We start from the raw sequence: 22,890 nt of genomic DNA, 5'->3' as shown, positions 1-22,890 counted from the left end.
CCCACGCGGGTCACGGGGAGAACGTACAAACTCCGTACTGACAAGCGCCCATGGTCAGGATCGAACCCGGGTCTCTGACGTTGTAAGGCACCAACTCTACCGCTGCGGGGGTTTTTTCGTTTTTTCTCATTTTTTCTTTTTTTTATCTTTTTCTTTTTATACATATAAGTTCTCTTTTAAACACTTAACTATATTTACCTAGAGACCGGGAGGTCTATATTCAATGTGTATTTTGACACTGCACTCATATTTATGTTATACCTGCCATGAATGTAACCCTGATCCCTATGTATCAGTATCACCGTTATGTTTAGAATTGTCTTTTTTTTGCTTTTGAAAAACACGAATAAAAAGATTTAAAAAGAAAGACAAGCGCCCGTAGTCAGGAACGGAGTAGGGTCTCTGTAGTTGTAAGGCAGCAGCTCTACCCGCTGCACCACCACGCCAGATGCCAATGATGGCTCCTATGTTGTTTGCTAGCCCCTTGATAAAGTCATGGATGAATGTGAGCAAAATGTTCCCCCCACCCCCACCACACATCCGCCTCCCCCCTCTGATCATCAGGACAGGTTTCAATAAGACACACTAAATATAGAGACAGTCTTTTTTGTTTCCATCCAGCGAAAAGTTAACAGATGCGGACCACAAACCTCGATGCCCATAACCACCAGTTAAACTGCCACTGACCACATCCAGCGGTTCTGAGCACGAACCTCTCCCACCTCCTGCTCCGGTGCACGGTGCAAATAGTTAGTTATAAAAAGATACGCATCTCACACCAAAGCGACTGCAAATCTCTGCCGTTGGGCCTTGGCTGCAGCTGTTAGCGTCGAGGCTCCAAACAGTGGATGGAAACATCGCAAGGGCAGCATCACAACTGACTCCTTTTCCACAGCCCTGACCTCCAGAGGAGCCTTCGTAAGTTCATAAGTCATAGGAGCGCGGTGGCGCAGCGGTAGAGTTGCTGCCTCACAGCGCCAGAGACCCGGGTTCCATCCGGACTGCGTGTGCTGTCTGTACGGAGTTTGCACGTTCTCCCCGTGACCCGAGTGGGTTTTCTCCGGCTCCTCCGGTTTCCTTCCACACTTCAAGGACACACAGGTTTGTGGGTTAATTGGCCTGGTATAATTGTAAATTGCCCCTAGTGTGTAGGATAGTGTATAGGGTGATCTCTGTCAGTGTGGGCCGAAGGGCCTGATTCCTTGTTCTATCTCTAAACTAAACTAAACATAGGAACACATAAAACAGGTGCAGGAGGAGTAGCCCATTCAGTTCTTCGATCCAGCATTGCCATTCAATATGATCATGGCTGATCATCCAAAATCAGTACCCCTGCTTTCCTCCCCATTCCCCTTGATTCTGTTAGCCCTAAGAGCTAAATCTAACTCTCTCTTGAATATAACCAGTGAAATGGCCTCCACTGCCTTCTGTGGCAGAAATTTCCACAGATTCAAGACTCTGTGCAAAAGTTGTTCTTGGTTCTTGGTTTCTTGGTCCTCCAAAATATTCCAAATGGAATTTAAACTGGAGGTGGTGAAGGGAGGTTCCTCATCTCAGTCCTAATTGACCTTCCCATTATTCTTAAACTGTGACCCCTGGTTCTGGACTCCCCCAAAATCGAGAACATTTTTCCTGCATCTACCCTGTCCAATCCCTTACACTAAACAAAGAGCAGAATTAGGCCATTCGGGCCCATCAAGTCTATTCTGCCGTCAATCTATCTTTCCCTCTCAACCCCATTCTCCTGCCTACCCCTCGAAACCCCCAACACCCGTACTAATTCAGAATCTGTCGACCTCCACCTTAAAAATATCCAATGACTTGGCCTCCACAGCCGCCTGTGGCAATTAATTCCACAGATTCACCACCCTCTGACTAAAGAAATTCCTCCTCATCACTTTTCTAAGGGTACGAACAGAATAATAGATTCTGCGGCTGTGTCCTCTGGTCCAAGACTCTCCCACTAGTGGGAACATCCTCCCCACATCCACTCTATCCAAGCCTTTCACCATTCAGTAAGTTTCAGTGAGGTCCCCTCATTCTTCTAAACTCTAGCGAGTACAGGCCCAGTGCCGTCAAACGCTCATCGTATATTAAGGACCTGCCCCACTTGGGCGTCAGTTGCACGTCATGCAGGTGGCGCGCGAAGATTTTGAACATCCCAAAATCCTGGGGCGCCGCCCGAAACCGCACGTCACTGCCTACGTCACCACTCACCATGCGCGCATCACATGCGTGTCACGACGCGCGAGTCGTGCGTCATGCCGCGTAAATTACGGGCAAATGACGCCCCAGTGGGACAGGCCCTTAAACCCACTCATTCCTGGGATCATTCTCGTGGGCTTTCAGAAGCTCACGAACACTATCTTTGTGAACCCGGTGAGGTGAATTATGCTCAGTGGTTCCTCATAGAGTCAAAGATTGATAGCGTTTCCCTGAGAGTGGCGTCGCAGGCTGAGAACAAAGAGGGGCCCGGTGTGGTTGGGGGGGGGGGGGGGGGGGGGGGGGGGGGGATCCAAGAGTAAAGAGGGACTGGGGAGTGGAGGTCCAAGTGTTCAAGTTCAAGTGAGTTTATTGTCATGTGTCCCTGTATAGGACAATGAAATTCTTGCTTTGCTTCAGCACACAGAACATAGTAGGCATTTACTACAGAACAGATCAGTGTGTCCATATACCATAATATAAATATATACACACATGAATAAATAAACTGATAAAGTTCAAATAACAGAAAATGTGTTATTAATAATCAGAATTTTGTCCAAGCCAGGTTTAATAGCCTGATGGCTGTGGGGAAGTAGCTATTCCTGAACCTGGTTGTTGCAGTCTTCAGGCTCCTGTACCTTCTACCTGAAGGTAGCGGGGAGATGAGTGTGTGGTCAGGATGGTGTGGGTCTTTGATGATACGGCCAGCCTTTTTGAGGCAGCGACTGTGATGAATCCCCTCGATGGAAGGAAGGTCAGAGCCGATGATGGACTGGGCAGTGTTTACTACTTTTTGTAGTCTTTTCCTCTCCAGCGCGCTCAAGTTGCCGAACCAAGCCACGATGCAACTGGTCAGCATGCTCTCTACTGTGCACCTGTAGAAGTTAGAGAGAGTGTTAGAGAAGTTAGAGGTGGGGCAGAAGGAAGAGTTTCTTGAATACTTTTGTAACTTTGTCGTTGCCCTTTAGGTAGTAACTCTTTGCATACTTGTTTATTGTTTGCAGAAGAAAGGATCTCACTGTACCAAGTACACTGGACAATAAGGTATCAAGCAATCCATCAGTCAGTAGGGTGGTAAAGAAGGCTATTGGTACACTGGCCTTCATTAGTCAGGGTACCGAGTGAATGGAAAAAGGACATAAAGTGCTGGTGTAACTCAGTGGGTCAGACAGCATCTCTGGAGAACATGAACAGGTGACGTTTCAGGTCAGGACCCTTCTTTAGACAGTATAGAAGTTGGGACCGAAGGTGGACACAAAAAGCTGGAGTAATTCAGCGGGACAGGCAGCGAGAAGGAATGGCAACTCCATCGACTTTATCAAATCACCTCCATCAGATCACAATTGAATCTTGTAATCTCAAAAGAATGCGGCTCCACTTGTGCTAAAGGGGTGAGACCTGCGTCGACCGCCCGTGTCAGGGAACAGGTGCGTTACCCGAGATTGTCTTCGATACGCAATCGATGTTGATGTCGATCACGGCCCAGAGTTCTCTCCACATAGAAGAGGATGTGCCTGTGCTATCTGCCTGGGCTCATCTAAAAGTCATTCAAACACACAGCTGCATGTTCATCTGATCATCGTTTAGAGTCAGAATCAAAGAGAACAGTCACAGAGGCACAGCGGTAGAGTTGCTGCCTTACAGCGCCAGGGTTCCATCCTGACTACGGCTGCTGTCTGTGTGGAGTTTGCATGTTGTCCCTGTGACCTGTGGGTTTTCTCCAGGTGCTCCGGTTTCTTCCCACATTCCAGGTTTGTAGGTACATTGCCTTCAGTAAAATTGTTAAATTGCCCCTAGTGTGTAGGATAGTGTTAGTGTGTAGGAGGTGCGGACTCTGTGGGCCAAAGTTTCATGGCCAGTTTCCATGCTGTATCTGGATAAAAGTCTAAAGCACAGAAGCAGGCCCTTCGGCCCAACTCGCCCATGCTGACCAAGATGCTCCATCCAAGCTAGCCCCACCTGCCTGAGTTTGGCCATATCCTCCTAACCGTTCCTATCCATGTACCTGTTCAAATGTCTTTCAAATGTTGGTATAGTACCTGCCTCAACTATCTCCTCTGGCAGCTCGTTCGATCCCAACTACGGGTGCTGTCTGTACGGAGTTAGTATGTTCCTCCTGTGACCGCGTGGGTTTCCTCCCGCTACTCCAGTTTCCTCCAACACTCCAAAGACGTGCAGGTTTGTAGGTTGACTCAAGAGTCAAGAGTGGGGCCTGGCCAAGCTGGCCATCCGCGAGTCACGGTGCCAGGCAGAAGAGGATTTTGCCCGAGGTGGCTGTCTGCCCCTTTACATAGAAACATAGAAACATAGAAAATAGGTGCAGGAGTAGGCCATTCGGCCCTTCGAGCCTGCACCGCCATTCAATATGATCATGGCTGATCATCCAACTCAGTATCCTGTACCTGCCTTCTCTCCATACCCCCTGATCCCTTTAGCCACAAGGGCCACATCTAACTCCCTCTTAAATATAGCCAATGAACTGGCCTCAACTACCTTCTGCGGGAGAGAATTCCACAGATTCACCACTCTCTGTGTGAAAAATGTTTTCCTCATCTCGGTCCTAAAAGATTTCCTCTTTATCCTTAAACTGTGACCCCTTGTTCTGGACTTCCCCAACATCGGGAACAATCTTCCTGCATCTAGCCTGTCCAACCCCTTAAGAATTTTGTACGTTTCTATAAGATCCTCCCTCAATCTTCTAAATTCTAGCGAGTACAAACCGAGTCTATCCAGTCTTTCTTCATATGAAAGTCCTGACATCCCAGGAATCAGTCTGGTGAACCTTCTCTGTACTCCCTCTATGGCAAGAATGTCTTTCCTCAGATTAGGAGACCAAAACTGTACGCAATACTCCAGGTGTGGTCTCACCAAGACCCTGTACAACTGCAGTAGAACCTCCCTGCTCCTATACTCAAATCCTTTTGCTATGAATGCTAACATACCATTCGCCTTCTTCACTGCCTGCTGCACCTGCATGCCTACTTTTAATGACTGGTGTACCATGACACCCAGGTCTCGTTGCATCTCCCCCTTTCCTAATCGGCCACCATTCAGATAATAATCTACTTTCCTGTTTTTGCCACCAAAGTGGATAACCTCACATTTATCCACATTATACTGCATCTGCCATGCATTTGCCCACTCAACCAGCCTATCCAAGTCACCTTGCAGCCTCCTAGCATCCTCCTCACAGCTAACACTGCCCCCCAGCTTCGTGTCATCCGCAAACTTGGAGATGTTGCATTCAATTCCCTCGTCCAAATCATTAATATATATCGTAAATAGCTGGGGTCCCAGAACTGAGCCTTGTGGTACCCCACTAGTCACTGCCTGCCATTGTGAAAAGGACCCGTTTACTCCTACTCTTTGCTTCCTGTCTGCCAGCCAGTTCTCTATGCACATCAATACTGAACCCCCAATACCGTATGCTTTAAGTTTGTATACTAATCTCTTATGTGGGACCTTGTCGAAAGCCTTCTGAAAGTCCAGATATAACACATCCACTGGTTCTCCCTTATCCACTCTACTAGTTACATCCTCGAAAAATTCTATAAGATTCGTCAGACATGATTTACCCTTCATAAATCCATGCTGACTTTGTCCAATGATTTCACCACTTTCCAAATGTGCTGCTATCCCATCTTTAATAACTGCTTCTAGCAGTTTCCCCACTACCGACGTTAGACTAACTGGTTTGTAATTCCCCGTTTTCTCTCTCCCTCCCTTTTTAAAAAGTGGTGTTACATTAGCTACCCTCCAATCCTCAGGAACTACTCTAGAATCTAAAGAGTTTTGAAAAATTATCACTAATGCATCCACTATTTCTGGGGCTACTTCCTTAAGTACTCTAGGATGCAGCCTATCTGGCCCTGGGGATTTATCGGCCTTTAATCCATTCAATTTACCTAACACCACTTCCCGGCTAACCTGGATTTCACTCAGTTCCTCCATCTCATTTGACCCCCGGTCCCCTGCTATTTCCGGCAGATTATTTATGTCTTCCTTAGTGAAGACAGAACCAAAGTAGTTATTCAATTGGTCTGCCATGTCCTTGTTCCCCATGATCAATTCACCCGTTTCTGACTGCAAGGGACCTACATTTGTTTTAACTAATCTCTTTCTCTTCGCATATCTATAAAAGCTTTTGCAGTCAGTTTTTATGTTCCCTGCCAGTTTTCTTTCATAATCTATTTTCCCTTTCCTAATTAAGCCCTTTGTCCTCCTCTGCTGGTCTCTGAATTTCTCCCAGTCCTCTGGTAGGCTGCTTTTTCTGGCTAATTTGTACGCTTCATCTTTTGTTTCGATACTATCCCTGATTTCCCTTGTTATCCACGGATGCACTACCTTCCCTGATTTATTTTTTTGCCAAACTGGGATGAACAATTGTTGTAGTTCATCCATGCAGTCTTTAAATACCTTCCATTGCATATCCACCGTCAACCCATTAAGAATCAATCGCCAGTCCATCTTGGCCAATTCACGTCTCATACCCTCAAAGTTACCTTTCTTTAAGTTCAGGACCCTTGTTTCTGAATTAACGATGTCACTCTCCATCCTAATGAAGAACTCAACCATATTATGGTCACTCTTGCTCAAGGGGCCACGCACAACAAGACTGCTAACTAACCCTCATTACTCAATACCCAATCTAGAATAGCCTGCTCTCTCGTTGGTTCCTCTACATGTTGGTTTAGAAAACAATCCCGCATACATTCCAAGAAATCCTCTGCCTCAGCACCCATTGCCAGTTTGATTCACCCAATCTATATGTAGATTGAAGTGACCCATTATAACTGTTTTACCTTTGTTGCACGCATTTCTAATTTCCTGTTTGATGCCATCCCCAACTCCACTACTACTGTTAGGTGGCCTGTACACAACTCCCACTAGCGTTTTCTGCCCCTTAGTGTTTCGCAGCTCTACCCATACCGATTCCACATCCTCAAAGCTAATGTTCTTCCTTTCTATTGCGTTAATCTGCTCTCTAACCAGCAACGCTACCCCACCTCCTTTCCCTTTCTGTCTATCCCTCCTGAATATTGAATATCCCTGGATGTTCAGCTCCCAGCCTTGGTCACCCTGGAGCCATGTCTCCGTGATCCCAACTATATCATAGTCGTTAATAGCTATCTGCACATTCAACTCATACACCTTATTACGAATGCTCCTTGCATTGAGACACAAAGCCTTCAGGCTTGTTTTTACAACACTCTTACCCCTTATACTATTATGCTGAAAAGTGGCCCTTTTTGATTTTTGCCCTGGTTTTGTCTGCCTGCCACTTTTACTTTTCACCTTGCTACCTATTGCTTCTACCCTCATTTTACACCCCTCTGTCTCTACGCTCACACATTTAAGAAACCCTTTCCCTTTAACTCCATCCTCCACTATCCCATTCGACACCCCACCCCCCTTATTCAGTTTAAAACCACCCGTGTAGCAGTGGCAAACCTGCCTGCCAGAATGCTGGTCCCACACCTGTTAAGATGCAATCCGTCCCTTTTGTACAGTTCCCCCTTACCCCAAAACAGATCCCAGTGATCTAAGAATCTAAATCCCTGCCCCGTGCACCAGTTCCTCAGCCACACGTTCAGGCCCCGTATCTCCCTGTTCCTGCTCTCGCCAGCACGAGGAACTGGAAGCAAACCGGAGATAACAATCCTGGAGGTCCTGCTTTTCAGCATTTTTCCGAGCTCTCTAAAGTCACGCTGCAGAATATTCATCCCCTTCTTTCCGACATCGTTTGTGCCGACATGCACTACCACTTCTGGATGTTCACCTTCGCCCTTGAGGATTTTCTGCACTCTGTCCATGACATCCTGGATCCTGGCACCAGGAAGGCAGCACACCATCCTCGCATCCCGTCTGTTGCCGCAGAAACCCCTGTCCGTAACCCTCACAATGGAGTCTCCCACTACAATGGCATTGCCTGCCTTAGGCCTTTTTGGTTTTGGCTCAACAGCCCTATTCGCATCGCAAGCCAGTCCGCCGCTCAGTGTAAACACGTCTTCTGTCCCGACAGCTTCTAAGTGGGTGAACCTGTTCACAAGAGGTACAACACCCGGGGAAGTTGGCATTCCATGCTTCCCTCCCGTTCTCACTATCTCCCACCTTCTCTCTTCCAGTACCTTAGGTGTAACAATCGTACTGTAGGACTTGTCGAGGAACGACTCCGTTTCTCGGACGAACCGGAGGTCATCCACTTGCTTCTCCAGTTCCCCAACACGGCCCTTCAGGAGCTCTACCTGGATGCACTTCTCGCATTTGTAGCAGCCAGAGGCACCAGCGGTGTCTTTGACCTCCCACATACTGCAAGCATCGCACTGAATCAGCTTGCCTGACATCTTCTTTCGTCTCTACCTCTCAAGTGTATTGCGTGGTCTCCTCTCCTCAGCCTCCTCGCCAAAGACTCACACTTTTCTCACAGGGCACTTCCCTCACTGCCGCTCGCTAAGAGCCGTCTTGCTTAAATTGACTGGTAAATTGCTGATTTACCAATTTACAAACCTCAGTTTACAAATTCCTCCGTTTTCAACTGGTTTCCCAGCACTGACTCACTTCTCTCCTCCCACTCGGGCTAGAGCCAATCAGTCGTATCTCATGATTATCTCCTGCTGCTGTTGCTCCCAAATCTACAGCAGTTAACCGGGGTTAGGCCCGCGCCCGGGTGGTGTTAGAGAGGGACATTGTTTCTCACAGAGAGTTGTGAGTCTGTGGAATTCTCTGCCTCAGAGGGCGGTGGAGGCCGGTTCTCTGGTTACTTTCTATGGATCTCTGGATATTCTCTGGATACTTTCAAGTGAGAGCTAGATAGGGCTCTTAAAAATAGTGGAGTCAGGGGATATGGTTAGAAGGCAGGAACGGGGTACTGATTGGGGATGATCAGCCATGATCATATTGAATGGCGGTGCTGGCTCGAAGGACCGAATGGCCTACTCCTGCACCTATTGTCTATTGTCTATTGACATAATTGTACAGTGTTTAGATAATATATTTGTAATATATTTGTTTGGAAATTTTGTGTCTGAATAATTTGGTGATTTTGTAATCTCCTTGGCATTGGCCAAGCTTTATCTCTTTGTGAGATGGTACAGGAGGTGTCCACCTCTGGAAAAATGCAGGGACATGCTGAGCGGTGGGTCTCGGGGTGTGAGGGTTGTGGTCACAGAATCATTGCAGTCTGCTGTCTGCCCAACCTCAGTCCTCGTTGACCTTCCATCGATGCTGCCTGTACAACTGAAAGAGGAACATGGAAAGTAAAAGGTGCTCAGAGTCAGATTGTGGTTGCTCGGTCAATCGATCACCAACCACATGTCTGAGCTCAGAGATCCCTCAGGCGGAGAGGTTACACTGCACTGAAAGATCAACTATAGAAGGTGCTGAACCATAGGAGGTCACATTTTAGCTTAGTGTAGAGATATATCATGGAAACAGGCCCTTCGGCCCACCGAGTCCGCGCTGACCAGCGATCCCCGCACACTAACACTATCCTACACACGCCGGGGAACTATTTACAATTTTACCATGTCTACAATCCTGTACGTCCTTGGAGTGTGGGAGGAAACCCATTCAGGTCACGGGGGAGAACGTGCAAACTCCATACAGACAGCACCCGTAGTCAGGATCGAACCCGGGTCTCTGGCACTGTAACGCAGTTGGAGTTCAAGTTCGTAGCTCTGTAATGGTGGCAGCACAAGGAGATAGGATAGTGAAGAAGACTTATGGGACTCGTGCCTTCATCAGTCAGGGCACTGAGTGCAAGAGTCAGGAAGTCATCTTGCTGCATGAGAGGGCTTCGGTTCGGCCACATTTAGAGTATAGTCAAGTCAAGAGAGTTTATTGTCATGTGTCCCAGATAGGACAATGAAATTCTTGCTTTGCTTCAGCACAACAGAACATAGTAGGCATGAATACAGAACAGATCAGTGTGTCCATATACCATAATATAAATATATACACACATGAATAAATAAACTGATAAAGTGCTAATAAACAGATAATGGGCTACTAATGTTCAGAGTTTTGTCCAAGCTGAGTTTAATAACCTGATGGCTGTGGGGAAGTAGCTATTCCTGAACCTGGACGTTGCAGTCTTCAGGCTCCTGTACCTTCTACCTGAAGGTAGCAGGGAGATGAGTGTGTGGCCAGGATGGTGTGGGTCCTTGTTGATGCTGCCAGCCTTTTTGAGGCAGCGACTGCGATAAATCCCCTCGATGGAAGGAAGGTCAGAGCCGATGATGGACTGGGCAGTGTTTACTACTTTTTGTAGTCTTTTCCGCTCCAGGGCGCTCAAGTTGCCGAACCAAGCCACGATGCAACCGGTCAGCATGCTCTCTACTGTGCACCTGTAGAAGTTAGAGAGAGTCCTCCTTGACAAACCGACTCTCCGTAATCTTCACAGGAAGTAGAGGCGCTGATGAGCTTTCTTTATAATTGCATCAGTGTTCTGGTCGCCTCATTACAGGAAGGATGTGGAGACCTGGGAGAGGGTACAGATGAGGTTTAGAACATAGAACAGTACAGCTCATGAACAGGCCCTTCGGCCCACAATGTTTGTGCTGAACATGATGCCAAAACCATCTCTTATCTACCTGGTCCTGAGCATAATCCATATCTCTCCATTCCCTGAATATCCATGCGCCTATCACACAAACCAACCTCCCTTCTATTGATTCTATGTATCTCACGATAAACAACAGACAATAGACAATAGGTGCAGGAGTAGGCCATTTGGTCCTTCGAGCCAGCACTGTCATTCAATGTGATCATGGCTGATCATCCCCAATCAGTACCCCGTTCCTGCCTTCTCCCCATATCCCCTGACTCCGCTATTTTTAAGAGCCCTATGTAGCTCTCTCTTGAAAGCATCCAGAGAACCGGCCTCCGCCGCCCTCTGAGGCAGAGAATTCCACAGACTCACCACTCTCTGTGAGAAAAAGTGTTTCCTCGTCTCCGTTCTAAATGGCTTACTCCTGATTCTTAAACTGTGTGGCCCCTGGTTCTGGACTCCCCCAACATCGGGAACATGTTTCCTGCCTCTAGCGTGTCCAAACCCTTAACAATCTTATATGTTTCAGTGAGATATCCTCTCATCCTTCTAAACTCCTGTCCTCGACAAGGACAGCAGTATAATTGGGTTAGACTGGTGTAGGTTCATAAGGTCATATGTGATAGGAGGAGAATTAGGCCATTCGGCCCATCGCGTCTACTCCGTCATTCAATCATGGCTGATCTATCTTGCATTGTATTCACCACAGACATGCGGAGGAATTTCAGGAAGTCAGAGGGTGGTGAATCTGCGGAATTCTTTGCCACAGAAAGCTGTGGAGCCCAGGTCAATGGATATTTTAAGGCGCCGATTCTTCATTTGTATGAGTGTCAGGGGTTTTGGGAAGAAATCAGGCGAATGGGGTTAGGAGGGAGAGATAGATCAGCTATGATTGAATGGCGGAGTAGACCTGATGGGCCGAATGGCCTAATTCTGCTCCTAGCACTTATGATCATGACATTGCGGGCTGAAGGGCCTGTTCTTGTGCTGTACTGTTCTATATTCTATGTCTATTTTCCAAGAGACTAGAGGCACTGGTGTGACTCGTGTGGGAGCACATCTGTGGTGAGTCCAGGACACATCATTCCCGATGTTAACGGCAAGGAATTAAAAGCTGCAAACTCTCCCTGCTGCCAACCCCACCAATTAAAACTGCTCCTTCTTTAATTCTGTTTGGTTTAATATTAGCCAGCTGCCTACGTTGCTGTCGTTCAAATATCAACAACCTGGTCTCTTGCTTTCAAGTTCTAAACCTCTCAGGAACTGGACGGCCATAGAGACCTCTGAACATTCCCTCTTCATTCTGTGTGGGTTGTGTGTACAAGTGTGTGTGTGTGTGTGCACATGAACATGTGTGTGTACGTGTCTCTAATAATAATAAATTTTATTTATGGGCGCCTTTCAAGAGTCTCAAGGACACCTTACAAAAATTTAGCAAGTAGAGGAAAAACATGTAAGCGGAATGAAATAAATAGTAGAGACATGACTAGTACACAAAGTAAAGACAGAATTCAATTCAAAACACAATATGAGGCAATGCAAGCACAGATGAAAAGGGAGGGGGACGTGGGGCTAAGGATAGGCAGAGGTGAAGAGATGGGTCTGAGGCGGGACTGGAAGATGGTGAGGGACACGGAATTGCGGATCAGTTGGGGGAGGGAGTTCCAGAGCCTGGGAGCTGCCCTGGAGAAGGCTCTGTCCCCAAAACTGCGGAGGTTGGACTTGTGGATGGAGAGGAGACTGGTTGATGTGGATCTGAGGGACCGTGAGGGTTGGTAGGGGGAGAGGAGGTCAGTGAGATATGGGGGGGGCCAGATGGTGGAGGGCTTTGTAGGTGAGGATCAGGATTTTGTAGTTGATCCGGTGGGAGATGGGAAGCCAGTGAAGTTGTTTGAGGACGAGTGATGTGATGCCAGGATTTGGTGTGAGTGATGAGTCGGGCGGCTGCGTTCTGGACCAGTTGGAGTCGGTTGATGTAGGTGGAGCTGATGCCAAGGAGAAGTGAGTTGCAGTAGTCCAGTCGGGAGGAGATGAAGGCATGGATGAGTCTTTCAGCAGCGGGAGGTGTGAGAGAGGGTCTGATTTTGGCGATGTTGCGGAGGTGAAAGAAGGAGGTTTTAATGACATGGCGGATGTGAGGCTCAAGGGAGAGGGTGGAATCAAAGATCACGCCAAGGTTGCGGGCCTGGGGAGATGGGGAGACAGTGGTGCCGTCGATGGTGAGAGTGGGGTTATTGATTTTGCTGAGTGTGGATTTGGAGCCTATGAGGAGGAATTCTGTTTTATCGCTGTGTGTATGCTTGCATGTGTGTGTGTGCATGTGTACATGGGTGTGTGTTTACATTTTGGTGCACATGTGTGTGTGGGTGTGTGCATGTGTGTGTGTGCATGTGTGTGTGGGTGTGTGTTTACAAGAGGGTGCACGTGTGTGTGTGTGTGTGCATGTGTGTGTCAGTGTGTGTTTACATGTGTGTGCACATGTGTGTGCCTGTGTGTGTGTGTGTATGTTTGCGTGCGTGTGCATGTGCACGTCCATTTGTGTTTCCGTGTGTGTGTGTACTTAGCCTTAGCCTTAGCCCCACGTCCCCCTCCCTTTTCATCTGTGCATTAATTGCCTCATATTGTGTTTTGAATTGAATTCTGTCTTTACTTTGTGTACTAGTCATGTCTCTACTATTTATTTCATTCCCCTTACATGTTTTTCCTCTACCTGCTAAATTTTTGTAAGGTGTCCTTGAGACTCTTGAAAGGCGCCCATAAATAAAATGTATTATTATTATTATTACTTGTGCGCATGTGTACGAGTGCATGTGCACATGCATGTACTTAGATGTGCGTGTGCATGTGTACATGTTGGTATGTGCGCATGTGTGTGTTTATGCGTGTGTGGGCATGGCTGTGTGTGTGTATATGTGTGTGTGTGTATATGTGTGTGTGTGTATATGTGTGTGTGTGTGTGTGTGTATATGTGTGTGTGTATATGTGTGTGTGTGTATATGTGTGTGTGTGTGTGTGTGGGTATATGTGTGTGTGTGTATATGTGTGTGTGTGTATATGTGTGTGTGTGTATATGTGTGTGTGTGTATATGTGTGTGTGTGTGTATATGTGTGTGTGTGGTATATGTGTGTGTGTGTGTATATGTGTGTGTGTGTATATGTGTGTGTGTGTGTATATGTGTGTGTGTGTATATGTGTGTGTGTGTGTATATGTGTGTGTGTGTATATGTGTGTGTGTGTGTATATGTGTGCGTGTGTATATGTGTGTGCGCCAAACTGGGAGTTGTCTCTGTATCTCAGCTGAATAGGTTGCCATACCCAGCATGTCCACAAGATGGAGTGGGTGTGACACATTTCCCAATCCCTCTGATATTCCGCTTGGGCAGCTGACAACACCATGTGAATAATGAATTCTTCCATTTCATCTAATACCCCTGCTAACCCCCCTCTCTCTTTCCCTACTCCCCCATCCTAGAGAGCACAGATTTCTCCCACCATCTTCCACCCCCTCCCCCAGTCACCCTCAGTGCTGGAGTAACTCAGCGGGTCAGGCAGCATCTCTGGAGGACCAGGTTAGGCAACGTTTCAGGTCAAGACTCTGCTTCAGTCTGAATAAGGTGCAGTCTGAAGAAGGAACCCAACTAGAAATTGTTGTCTGTCCATTCCCTCCACGGATGCTGCCTGACCTGCTGAGTTCCTCCAGCACTTTGCGTTTTTTACTCCAGATTCCATCGCCTGCAGTTCCACATACCCCAGTCGCTCTTCTCCTTTCCCCTCCTCTGTACGCTCATCTCCGCGTCTTGGTTAGGGCGGCAGGGTGGCGCAGCGGTAGAGTTACTGCCTCTCAGCACCAGAGACCCGGGTTCGATCCTGACTACGGGTGCTGTCTGTACGGAGTTTGTACGTTCTCCCCGTGACCTGCGTGGGTTTTCTCCGGGATCTCCAGTTTCCTCCCACACTTCAAAGACGGGCAAGATTGTAGGTTAATCGGCTTGGTATAAAAGTAAATTGTCCCTAATGTGTGTAGGATAGTGTAAGTGAGCGGGGATCGCTGGTCGGTGTGAACTCGGTGGGCCGAAGGGCCTGTTTCCGTGCTGTAACTCTAAAATGAACTAAAAATCTCCCATCCCTGCCTCCTATATTTCTTTTTTACCACCCCCTTCTCCCCTTATACACATATTCCTTCCCTCCAGTTTAACACTTAATTCCACTTCTTCATTCTCTATCTGACACGCTTTTACCTCCTGCACAGATTGTTCTGAGGAGTGATGGGTGGGTCATTAGGTTTGACTTTTTAAAAGCAGGGTAATCTCGAAGGCAGAGGTGGCAATGGATGTAGTGAAGGAAAAAGGGACCTGAAGGCCAGCCTGATTCTCCGGCTGTTCCGGGTTCTTCCCACACTCCAAAGACGTACAAGTTTGTAGCTTAATTAGCTTCGTTAAAATTGTAAATTGTCCCTAGTGTGTATTGTACAGGGTGATTGCTGGTTGGTGCGGACTTGGTGGGCTGAAGAGTCTATTTCTGAGCTGTATCTCTGAAGTTTCTAAAGTAAAATCTAAAGTAATCGAGGTCCAATTATGCCACTAGGGGGAGAAGTGTCAATTGTCAAAGTGGTTAGAGTTGCTGCCTCACAGCGCCAGAGATCCAGGTTCCATCCTGACTACGGGTGCTGCCTGTGTGGAGTTTGTACGCTCTCCCTGTGACCTGCGTGGGTTTTTTCCGGGTGCTCCGGTTTCCTCCCACACTCCAAAGTTGCACAGGTTTGTTGGTCCATAGGCTTTGGTAAAATTGTAAATTCTCCCTGGTGTGTGTAGGATAGTGTTAGTGTACGAGGATCGCTGGTTGGAGTGGACCCGGTGGGCCGAAGGGCCTGTTTCCGTGCCGGATGATCTCTGATCTTGAGGGCGGACACCATATCTCTAGTGATGAGAATGACAATCTCAAGCTGGGTTTAAATGATGTCTAATCTTTAAACACTGGGAGCCCACAAACAACAATGTTGGAATGTTAGGATCCAACCAGAAACATCATTTGCCCATTCCCCCCAAGGAAGTTTAGTTTAGTTTAGTTTAAAGACACAGCACGGAAACAGGCCCTTCAGCCCATACCGACCATCCTTTCACACTAGTTCTGTGTTATCCCACTTTCTGATCCACTCCCTACACATTAGGGGCAAGTTTCAGAGGACCAATTAACCTTCAAACCTGCAGGTGTTTGGGATGTGGGAGGAAACCGGAGCACCCGGAGAAAACCCACGCAGGTCACGGGGAGAGAACGTGCAAACTCCACACACGCACACACACACACACACACACACACACACACACACACACACACACACACACACACACACACACACACACACACACACACACACACACACACACACACACACACACACACACACACACACACACACACACACACACACACACACACACACACACACACACACACACCACCCGAGGTCAGGATTGAACCCGGGTCTCTGGCACTCTGAGGCAGCAGCTCTACCCGCTGCACCACTGCGTCAAACTGGGAACTGTGTACTTAGTCAAGAGTTCAAGTTCAAGTTCAAGTTTACTTGTCACATGCCCCATTTTTTTAATAATCAAATATATTTATTCAAATATTAAAATAGTATTTGCAACACAATAAAACAAAACAGAACCCACCACCATAGTACAGGGCAAAACAAATATACCAAGTAAAAGTCTGAAGAAGGGTTTCGACCCGAAACGTTGCCTATTTCCTTCGCTCCATAGATGCTGCTGCACCCGCTCAGTTTCTCCAGTACTTTTGTCTACCTACCAAGTCAGCAATCCTTGTCCAGGATTCTCATGCACCACAAGGTGCAGTGAAATGAATTTGCCGTGCAGCGTTACAATTAAAAAGGACATAATACACAACATATTTCAACACAGACATCCACCGCAGCATTCTTCACTGCAGTGGAAGACAAGGCAAGACAAGAGAGACATTTATTGTCACATGTACCAATTACTACAGTGAGATTAGTGGTCACCCTACAGACATACGAATAAAAATGAGCACAGAACACGATGGGCAGTGCAGTTCAGAGTCCCCCTTCTCTCTTGTTCACCCGTGGTCGGGGCCCTGACCCTCCATAGTGTATTCGCCGCTACGGACAGCCCGATGTTCAAGTCCTAAGGGCAGTGTCAAGGGTTAAGTGATGATCAGAGACGTGTAGATATTGCCCCATCCACTCAACAAGTCTGGAATGGAAACTCCCTGTGGTGTGGGAAAGTAAATGGCTGTGGTCTGGGAAGTCGGTTGTCCTGGCAACAACAGGTGCATTATTCCAAGCAGTCCATGTTTATAATAATTTCCCTCATTGCTTCATGTTGCAATTATCTCTCAATCATCATTCTCTCTCTTACATTCCACCCTTGCTTATCTGTCTGTTTTTCTGGAACCCCCGTCCCTCTTTCCCGAGTAACTCACGAATTCTCCCGAGATTTCCCCTTGATTCAAACTCACAGAATGCCCGTAGCGAGTCCGTATGAGGTCGTAGATACATCGTAGCGGCTCGTAATGCCAGCCGTAGGTACTCGGGGCGTCAGGTAAGTCGGGACGGTTTTTTTCCAGCATGTCAAAAAAGTCCATGAGTTAAAAGATAATCGGGAGGAGAAAAATTGCAACTTTCGTAGATCACAAAAATCTTGATTTTATTTTTAAAGGTCCTTTCAACTCAGCAGAGGACTCGGGATAGTGGGACAGGCCCAGTTTGCCTCCTCTTCTCATCCCCCAGCACCTCTTTGCTCTTTGCTCTTGCATTTGTATTCTCTCTTGGTGTTCATTGCGAATTTAGTTTCGGTTTTAGCTTAGAGATACAGTGCGGGAACAGGCCCTTCGGCCCATCGAGTCCGCACCGACCAGCGATCAACCCGTATACTAGCACTATCCTACACACACTAGGGATACATAAATACAACACAGATCAGTTTAGTTTATTGTCACGTGTACCGAGGTACAGTGAAACGTGTTTGTCATGTGTGTATTTGGAACTTTGGAAGGAGTAGGAGGGGGACCCACAGCCCCATTTATATCAACGGGTCGATGGTTGAAAGGGTCAAGAACTTCAAATTCCTGGGGGTGCACATCTCTGAAGATCTTTCCTGGTCCGAGAACACTAACGCAATTATCAAAAAAGCTCATCAGCGCCTCTACTTCCTGAGAAGGTTACGGAGAGTCGGATTGTCAAGGAAGACTCTCTCTAACTTCTACAGGTGCACAGTAGAGAGCATGCTGACCGGTTGCATCGTGGCTTGGTTCGGAAATTTGAGCGCCCTGGAGAGGAAAAGACTACAAAAAGTAGTAAACACTGCCCGGTCCATCATCGGCTCTGACCTTCCTTCCATCGAGGGGATTTATCGCAGTCGCTGCCTCAAAAAGGCTGGCAGTATCATCAAAGACCCACACCATCCTGGCCACACACTCATCTCCCTGCTACCTTCAGGTAGAAGGTACAGGAGCCTGAAGACTGCAACAACCAGGTTCAGGAATAGCTACTTCCCCTCAGCCATCAGGCTATTAAACCTGGCTCGGACAAAACTCTGATTATTAGCAACCACTTTCTGTTATTTGCACTTTATCAGTTTATTTATTCATGTGTGTATATATTTATATCATGGTATATGGACACATTTATCTGTTTTGTAGTAAATGCCTACCATTTTCTGTGTGCTTAAGCAAAGCAAGAATTTCATTGTCCTATACAGGGACACATGACAATAAACTCACTTGAACTTGAACTATATTATAATTTACTATATAAATATAGCAAATGTGCTATACATATATATACATATATATATATATATATATTAAAAACTTCTTAAAGGGCCTGTCCCACTTTCACGAGGTAATTCACGAATTCTCCCCGAGTTTTCCCCTTGATTCAAACTCGCAGAATGTTCGTAACGAGCCCGTAGGAGTTCGTAGATATATCGTAGCGGCTCGTTATGCCAGCCGTAAGTACTCGTGGCATCAGCTAAGTCGGGATGAAAGAATTAAGTCGCGAAAGTGGGACAGGCCCTTTACGCTGCCTTATCCAATACATTTGTGGACGGCTCAGTGGAGCGGGGGTGAACTTGCTGCCTTGCAGTGTCCAAGATCCAGGTTCGATCCCAACTACGGGTGCTGTCTGTACGGAGTTTGCACGTTCTCCCCATCACCTGTGTAAACTTTCTCCTAGATCTTTGGTTTCCTCCCACACTCCAAAGATGTACAGGTTTGTAGGTTAATTGGCTGGTATGAGTGTAAAATTGTAAATTGTCCCCTAGTGTGTGTGTGTGTAGGAGATAGTATTTGTGTGCGGGGATCGCTGGTCGGTGCGGACTCGGTGGCAGGAGGGCCTGTTTCCTCCCAGTATCTCTAAACATTTGCATTACACCTGCCTGAAATGTTTCCAGTGGAGAGGGAGTTCTTGCAGAAGCTGAATTACTCCAACACTTAGTGTTCTATGCAAATGGTTCTACCTGTAGCGACAGGCAGGAGATAGGGAGGGAAGATAGGACTGTTCGGTAAACTTTGGAAACATTCTTGGTGCCGGAGACATGGCGACACTTGTGTTCTGCCTGGGTGAGGTCTGCTGTATGATCTTACTAAGTTGTCTGCCAAACAAAGCATTTCACTGTACCTAGGTACATGCGATACTAAGGTATCATCGCAATTGAGTCATTCCAGCATCTACTGTTCCTTGTGTGTATGTGGAGGAAACTTTTGTTTCAGTTTAGTTTCGGGAGACAACAGGGACACAGTCCCTTCGGCCCATCCAGGCACGGAAATCGGTGTCAAAACATTGGGGGGGGGGAGGGGGACAATTTATTGGTGGCCGCACACACGCACTGTGGAACTGCACTTGAGTTTTGTGGCCTTGCACCCTGCTTGAAGTGGTAGGAAACTGCACTTGAGTTTTGTGACCTTGCACCCTGCTTGAAGTGGTAGGAAACTGCACTTGAATTTGGTGGCCTTGCACCCTGCTTGAAGTGGTAGGAAACTGCACTTGAATTTGGTGGCCTTGCACCCTGCTTGAAGTGGTAGGAAACTGCACTTGAATTTGGTGGACTTGCACCCTGCTTGAAGTGGCATAAAATTGCACTTGAATTTGGCGCACACACGCGAGATTTCAGCCGTGGGCCCTATGGCCGGTAACATCGGGAGCTGATCTGGTTGGTGACCGACTCCGAACTCTGGCAACAGCAGCTTCGCCCACCCCGAATCGTGGGGCGTCAGTCGGCCCGTTCGTGGGGGCTTCAACATCGGGAGCCTCGATCACCTCGACGCAGTAATTTGGCCGCGGGGCGGTGGAAGGTCCTGAGGTCAATTTTAAGCCGCGCCGGGCGATGAAAGGCCCCGCGAACGGGCCAATTCAAGCTCCGCCCTCTGATCTTTGCTCGTCTCCCTCCTCCAATCACGGCGCTCTATCCTCAGTCCCACCCCCCTACTTCCGCCTCTGACCGACACCTCCCGCCTCCAATCATCGGGCTGAATCATCATGTCCCCCCCCCCGCCATTGCCTGCTGACCGACGTCCCTCTCGTCCAATCGGCGCCCTCGATCATCAGTCCCACCCCCACTGTCTCACGGAAAGCGGAGATTTTTGAAAGTTTTTTTTCAAGGAGTTTTAAAATCCGGATTACAAAAAATGGGGGGGATCGTCCCCCACCTGCCAAAACAGGGTGGGGGGTGTGTCCCACCTGTCCCCCCCCGGGATTTCCGCCCCGGGTCCCACCGAGTCCACGCCAACCATCGACCACCCATTCACACCATTTTAGTTTAGTTTAGTTTAATTAGTTATTGTCACGTGAACCGAGGTACAGTGAAGACCTTTTATCATTGCATGCTAACCAGTCAGCAGGAAGACCATGCATGGTGACATCCAAGCCACCCACAGTTATTCCACTCCCTACACACTAGGGGCAATTTACAGAGGCCTTTTAACCGACAAACCCGCACGTCTTTGGGATGTGGGAGGAAACCCGAGCGCCCGGAGGCAACCCACGCGGTCACAGAGAGAACATGCAAACTCCACACAGACAGTGGCAGAAGTCAGGATCGAACCCGGCTCTCTGGCGCTGTGAGGTAGCGGCTCCACCCGCTGCGCCAACGTGCCACATTCATTCTAAATTGAATGCATACTGTGGACTGCTGTCTGGCTGATGAGCTGTTTGCTTATATTCTTGTAATAGATCTTTGGACTCTAATCATTCAGTTTGATCTTTGTATTGGTATTGGTTTATTATTGTATAGTCTACCGAGAAACAGTGAAAAGCTTTGTTTACATATTTACAGTAGTTTAGTTTAGTTTAGTTTAGTGATACAGCGCGGAAACAGGCCCTTCGGCCCACCGAGTGTGCACCGACCCGCGATCCCCGCACAGTAACACTATCGCACACTCACTAGGGACCGTTTTTACATTTATACAAACCTATAGGTGAAGGAGAAGGTTTAGTTTGGAGACGCAGCGTGGAAACAGGCCCTTCGGCCTACCGGGTCCGCGCCGACCAGCGATCCCATCCTACACCCACTAGGGACAATTTTTACATTTTGACCCAGCCAATTAACCTACAAACCTGTACGTGCTTGGAGTGTTGGAGGAAACCGAAGATCCCGGCGAAAACCCACGCAGGTCACGGGGCGACATTTCGGGTCAAGGGCCTTCCTCAGACTTTTGAAGAAGGGTCTCGACCTGGATTGTCACCCATTCCTTCTCTGCCGGTACATAGTAGCTAAGGACAGCTCTCTAGTTGTTGGTAGGATGGTTTAGTGGCCTGATAACAGCTGGGAAGAAACTGTCCCTGACTCTGGAGGTGTGCGTTGTGACACTACTGAAACTCCGAGGCAGCAGCTCTACCCGCTGTGCCACTTGTGGAGCTTCTCGACACTGTCGACGTCTGTCAGCAATACTCGTGTGAAGTACCTGCACAGGTATCATGGCCTTCAATGTAAACTGTCAATGCAGCTTATAGGGTGGGTGTGACTGAGAAACGATCTCATCCCGCTCGGACAAGGTGAGATCAGTGCTGACTTCAAACACTTAGACAACAATATTTTCTTTTATGCGGCCGGTTCCAGTTTCCAGTGTGAGAGAGTTTAGGCGGTTACTCATATCCTCCAGACAAGTCTGTTCCTTACGCGATGAAGTCATTCAGAAGTCAAGGCTGTCGACAATACAACTGCCCAACAGTTGCAGAGTGAATGGACAGATCACCAGGAGCGGGCAGGGAGGGGTTGGAACGCTCAGGGTTCAGAGGGCAAACCCAGGTCACAGAATCACAGCCTTCAGTCAGGGGTCACTGATAGTACTGAGGGAGTGTGGTAGTGGCAGTAGTGATGGAGATGTGACACTATCAGTAGTGAGTGAGTGTGATACTGTCAGTAGTGAGAGAGTGTGATACTCAGTAGTGAGAGAGTGTGATACTGTCAGTAGTGATGGAGATGTGACACTATCAGTAGTGAGAGAGTGTGACACTATCAGTAGTGAGAGAGTGTGATACCTCCTGTAGTGATGGAGTGTGTGGCTCTCAGCTGTGACGCAGTATGATACTATCAGTAGTGAGCATGTATGACTGTCACTAGTGAGGAAGTGTGACACTGTCACTACTGAGGGAGAGATGACAGTACAGGGAATTATGTTAGTGTGTAAGGAGTTAAAATAGTAGCAGTGCAAAGTGTGACACTCAATAGTGATGTGTGACACTGTCAGTAGTGAGGGAGTGTGATACTATCAGTAGTGAGCATGTGTGTTTCTTCAATAGTGAGGGACAGCCACTGCTGACAGGGTGTGACACTGTCACTACTGAGGGAGAGATGATAGTGCAGAGAGATGTGACAGAGGGGAAGGTGTTAATTAGGAGGCAGTGCACAGTGACACTATCCGTAGTGAGTGAGTGTGATGTTATCAGTAGTGAGCATGTGTGACACTGTCAGTAGTGAGACACTGTCACTACTGGGGGAGAGATGACAGTACAGAGAAGGATGTTAGTGTGTAAGGTGTTAAAATAGAGGCAGCGCACAGTGTGACACTTAGTAGTGATCAGATGTGACACTGTCTGTAGTGAGCTAGTGTGATACTATCAGTGGTGAGCATTAGATTAGATTAGATTAGATACCTTT

General features: G+C 47.6%; 1 long non-coding RNA gene across 1 annotated transcript; it reads right to left on the bottom strand.

The window, feature by feature from the left end:
* Positions 1-21,829: 21,829 nt before the first annotated feature.
* LOC116991825 lies at positions 21,830-22,567 on the bottom strand. Its single transcript, XR_004416912.1, has 2 exons — positions 22,475-22,567; positions 21,830-22,271 (listed from the first exon to the last, which is right to left on the bottom strand). It is a non-coding gene; the product is annotated as an uncharacterized LOC116991825 (long non-coding RNA).
* Between the last annotated feature and the right edge of the window lie 323 nt (positions 22,568-22,890).

This window comes from Amblyraja radiata, chromosome 35 (genome assembly GCF_010909765.2).
Source record: "Amblyraja radiata isolate CabotCenter1 chromosome 35, sAmbRad1.1.pri, whole genome shotgun sequence".
Classification (NCBI taxonomy): domain Eukaryota; kingdom Metazoa; phylum Chordata; class Chondrichthyes; order Rajiformes; family Rajidae; genus Amblyraja; species Amblyraja radiata.
Note: the sequence above shows the minus strand (reverse complement) of the source record. Positions and strands in the feature narration are given on the sequence as shown.